The sequence below is a fragment of the Heterocephalus glaber genome, unplaced genomic scaffold (genome assembly GCF_053883595.1).
Source record: "Heterocephalus glaber isolate CG9 unplaced genomic scaffold, H.glaber_assembly_v1.0 deba00001831, whole genome shotgun sequence".
Classification (NCBI taxonomy): domain Eukaryota; kingdom Metazoa; phylum Chordata; class Mammalia; order Rodentia; family Bathyergidae; genus Heterocephalus; species Heterocephalus glaber.
In genome coordinates, this window is record NW_028258491.1 from 1,513,922 (window position 1) to 1,519,390 (window position 5,469).

General features: G+C 37.2%; 1 pseudogene; it reads right to left on the reverse strand.

Annotated features, from left to right (window-relative positions):
- Nucleotides 1–279: 279 nt before the first annotated feature.
- LOC106007618 (olfactory receptor 5W2-like) lies at nt 280–2,032 on the reverse strand (annotated as a pseudogene).
- Nucleotides 2,033–5,469: the final 3,437 nt, after the last annotated feature.

Here is a 5,469-nt window from a genome sequence, read left to right on the forward strand (position 1 = left end):
ACATAAATGCATGAAATAGTCCACTAAACAAGTGACAATTTGGAACACTTAGCACATAGAGTGGAAATTTACCAAAAATAAATAGTACCCTTATATTGGAGACGTAAAATGAAGTTGGATTAGTTAGGAAACTACAGAATATTGATTTCTTATTGCTTGGTAAACTATTTTTTATATTTCATTAAAAACCATGAGACAAATTTATAATATATAATTAGAAAGCAACAAGAGCATAGATTTGTATGAATTAATCCATATTTATTTGTAGTATATGCTTCCTTACTTAAAACCTTTATTTCTCAGCTTTTGCAGGGCCTCTTTAACATCCTTTCTCCATAGGCTGTAAATCAGGGGTTTAGCATGGGAATCACAAGAGTGTAAAATAGTGAGGTCATTTTATCTTGATCTAGGGAGTAGGAAGAACTTGGCTGGAAAGCAGAGTTCCCTGGAAAATTGAAACTGTAGTTAAGTGTGAGGCACAGGTGGAGAAAGCTTTGGACGTTCCCTTGCCAGAACTAATCTTCAAAACAGATGAGACAATACCAGAAGGCTTGAGATGGTGATCAGGTCAATGAAACCAAAAATGGTGAACAGTACTAGTTCACTGAACTGTGTATCAGAGTATGACAACACTAGGATAGGAGGGATATCCCAGAAGTGATTGATTTCATTAGAGCTACAGAAACATAAGCTAAAAGTCATCATAGTATTTATGAAAGCGTCTACAGTTCCCACCAGGTACACTCCGACCAGGACCTGGTAATACAGCCTGCTGGATGTGTCCATGGCTTACAGCAAGGGCTGCTGATGGCCTGGTACCGATCCAAGGCCATCACCATCAGCAGCACGCACTCTGCACTTATAAAGACACAAGTGAAGAAGAAGTTCAGAGCACAGCCAGCAGAGGGAACTGATTTGTTCTCAGCTATGAGGTCTGACAGCATCTTGGGCCCAACTGCACTGGAACAGCAAAGGTCAGAGAAAGACAGGTGGCTGAAGAAAGAGAACAGGGTGTCTGAAGCTGGGCATCCACTCTGATTAAAATGATCATCCCAATATTTGTCAGGAGAATGATGAGATAAACGCTGAGAAATATGCTGAAGAGAATCACTTTCATGCCAGGTTCATTGGTAACTCCTAAGAGAAAGAATTCAGTGAATGTGGTGCAGTTGTCTTTCTTCTTTCTTCTTTCTCCTTGTTGTAAACTGTTTCAAAAATCATCAAGATGGGGCTGGGGATTTAGCTCAGTGGTTCCAGCACCTGCCTCACAAGCACAAGGTCCTGAGTTTGATTCCCAGTACCAAAAAAAAGTCATCAAGACAATCATTAATTAGGATCTGATGTTTTCTACATAGGTAAAAATGTCCATAAATTGGAACATAATTTCAATGTACAAATAATTTTCAGTCCATTTAGAAAATAATCTGGAAAATGTCATGCTTAAAGAGAAATTATCACGTTAAAAGAACTCAAAGTTTCTAGTGTAAAAACCTTACTAACTTTGACTTTAAATTTATGTATAATATCTGACATATGTCCATTATCTTGGCTTCTATCACTCATTCTTTTTTTTGTATTAAATTCTTTTATTGGTACATTGTAGGTATACAACACAATTACATTTCTCATTGGGAATTGTACCTTTATATAATGTATCTTGATTCTTATTTTTTCCCCATTCCTAGCCCTCCCTTCACGCCCTCCACCCTTCCCTATTTACAAAGACTCTATTTCCATTTTTTCCATTTCTCATCATTTTTTACTTTCCCTTCTTTCCTTTCCCCTGTGCCTCCCACTACCCCTACCCCTTTGGACCTTTTCTTCCTATTTTGCATTATCGATTATTCATTCTAATCATTGGTACATTTTAGGTATACAATATAATGACATTCATCATTGGAAATTTGCACCTTTACATAGTCTCTCTTGGTTCTTATTTTTCACCCTTGCCCAGCCCACCCTTCAACCCCTCCATTCCTCCCTATTTACAAAGATTTTGTTCCTATTTTTCCATTTTCTCATATTAATCCCATTCCCTTCTATCCTTTCCCCTAGCCCTCCCACTTCTATCACCCATTCTTAGGAAGTAGATTTAAGTAACCTAGAATCTGCTGTCAGATGCAAAATGATATGAAGGAAAATAGCAAAATTAAAAATGCAGGACCACCGATCTCATAATTGTCAGGAAAGGGTCACATAGATTACATTATTCAGGAAATATAATTGAATTTACTGCTAATAATGATATAGAACAAACGTTTTAAAGTGAAAATTATTGCACTTTCTTTAAAGTTTATTGAAAAATGACACGTGTATCAGTTAGCCTTTCATTATCATTGGTTTGTGACAGTGTTTATAACTCCTTTGCACAATTCACTAGATTCCAGGTTACAAATCTCTTGATTTGAAAAGTAACTTCAAACAGAAGGAACAGCAGACGACAAACACACATAAACACACACATAAACATGCACATGAGTGTGCACTTATCACTGGCTTCTAATTTGACTTTGGCAATAAACAATATGATAAGTGAGCAAGAAACATTTCTAGACATTTTATCTTATATTCCTTCTGTTTTTTGCTTTCATCTATGCATTTATGTGAGAGATCTAAGTATGTATTTTACTAGATATTTGAATGTGGAACTTATGTGGTCATCTTTTATTATTTCTAGACTTAAATAGCATGTTGTTAGGTCCATAGGTACTTGAATTTACATATGTTTTTATCTGTGGTATGTTACCTGTAGCATTATTTGAGTAAAACTTTATTCTAAAAAATTAATAAAAAATTTATTCTAATTTTAAATTTGCATGTACTATCTCCTTTGTAAAATGATTACAAAAGGAATGGTTTACTTATTTATCTTGATTAAAATATAAATAAGTAAATCCTTTACAATCCTTAAACAGACAGCTATTTAATTTATTAAAAATGACAAACACCAGTTCAATAAGAAAACATCATTGGCCATTAGATGATGAAACATATTTAACTGAGTAAGAAGATATAAAATCATTCACTAATACATTTCTCACTGTTAATTCCCCATTTTTCACAGAAAGTAATGTTTTATTTGTCCTCTATTTTTTAAATATACTCACAGAGAAGCCTTCCTGAGATGACAAAGAGTTTGCATACTTACTATTGGTGCTGAGCAATCTGTGGATCATATTTTTTCTCATCTAGAGACTGTTGGGACCTAAATCTCCCAAGCTTCTGCTTTCCATCCTTTGTATTGTTCACAAAGAGTTGATTAGATTCCTGGATTCCACTTTCCCCAGAGAATGGTGGGTCAACAACTCTAGTTAAGGCTAAAGTTTTAATTGCTTGCCCTTGTCAACAAATTGATCCATTTTAAAACTGAGGAATCACACTATCTTCTTGTGAAACTAGACATTTAATAGAATTTAAATAGTCTCCTTTTTAATTTGTACTTTTAAAAATTTATTAGTATGAATTTGCAGTCCCTAATGATTGAATGATAATATGATCTACATCTAAAACATATATTTTATACAACATATATTAGTGTTATGTTACATATATGTATATGTACAGTTCTAGAGGCTGGAAGTGAAAATCCAGGCACAAATAGATTCATTAGATGGAGACAGCCTGGTTCACAGACATCCAAATATTCAGATTTTACAAGGCACAAGTAGCGAGGGAAAGAGAAAGCTCCTTCACATTAAGGCAGTCATGTGATTTCTGATGGCTCTGCCCATATAAATTCCACATGTTCCAAAAGCCTCCATATTAATCCAAAAGAAAGATTTTGAGTTTAGGATCTCAAAATGCAAAAACAATTATAGTGGAGAAGAAACTACTGCTGACAAGACAGACACAGGGGAGGATCAGGCCTGCTTTTAACATTCCACATCCCAAGACTCCAGTGAGCTGTGATTAACTCCACTAGCCCTCCTGGAGAATCCCAGAAAGCAGGAAGCCCAGAGAGATATTATGATGTCATTTTCTATGAGAAGCAGCAAAAGCACATTCAGCAGCCCCTGCTGCCCACATTCTCAGGAGTGCCATGGCCCAAACTGCCCCCAGGACAGCTCCAGCTGGCGAGGAAACCTGGTTCCTCTCACAGTGATCTGTTCCCTGAAAGCAGAAGGCTTGAGTTTGAACCAAACAGGGGGAGTTAATTAGGACTGATCTATAAACTTAAAGAGGCTTGAATTTGAAACAAGTGTTACTAATAAGTATGCTTGACTTTGGAGTGATAACTAAGATCGAATGTGAACAGATTACAAGCCTGCTGCTGCTGTACAGGAGGTGTGATCCAAAAGTAGTGTTTAAATATTCAAAAAACTTATTACAGTAAAAAACGTGTTGCTATCAATCCCCCTCAGTATACTCCTCCTCACTCCAGAAAACACTTGTTCTGTCTCTTCTGCTACTTTCTGAAACAGTTCTGGAAGTCATTTTTTCCCTATCTTTAGTTACAATCTCATGTTGGCATTGATGTCCTGAGTCAATTCAGTGCTTACCTTTCATGATCATTTTAACTTTGGGAAAGAGCCAGAAGTCCCATGGTGCCAAATCTGGTTAATAAGGTGGATGAGGACATGGAGGGATGGTTCATCAAGCCTGCCATTCTATTGGATGGCACATAGCAGAAGTACTCACTACTGTTTTTGTAAATCACGGTACACATAGACACTTATGAAAGAGGACTTCTAGATCTACTTCAGGAAGTAGCAAGAATGATGGGATAAATGTGTTCAAAGAAAAAGTGTTTTGAGAGGGATTAAAGACAGTGTGTGTCTTAATGTAGTAAGATTTTTTTAAAATTTAAACAATCGTACATGTTGATCATTCCTCCCAAACAGGAGTCCTCTCTAGTTAGTCCAAGAGGGTACCGTCTTGTGCACTGATCCCCTCTGTTGCAAAGAAAACACTCCATCCGTTGGTCTGGCACATCTACTTATATATTTTTTTCTTCTGAAGATCTGTAAACCTACTCAGCATACTGGGTAGTGTGGACAGAATGGGTCTCTTAAAGACAGAAGGGACGGTGGCTTTGAACACGTAGAGCTGAGAGCCCTGAAGCAATTTGGAGGCAGTGGCCAAAGTCAGTGCAGACAGCTGGTGGAGTTCAGTGGTGGAGACAGCAGTGTTCGTCAGCCACAGTGCACAGCAGTGGCAGTGGGTTGTGGCAGCCACTGACCTTCCATGAGTGGCAGTAAATGGTAGCATCGATAGGGTTACCAGCTTGGACTGATGGCATCTGGCAGCATCAGTCAGCAGTGCAGACAACAGTTCAGGAACTGGAAATGTGGGGCCCAGAACTGCACTTTGCTGATTCATACTTTCTACTCAAATTGCACAAAAGAACCCTGGATTTATCAGAACTTTATATTTTAAACAATGTTTCAGTAGTGCTGTTATTCACGAGAAACATTAACATTTCCCCTTATGTTTTTTTCATCATCATAGTTTCCTAAAACCTGTAACTAT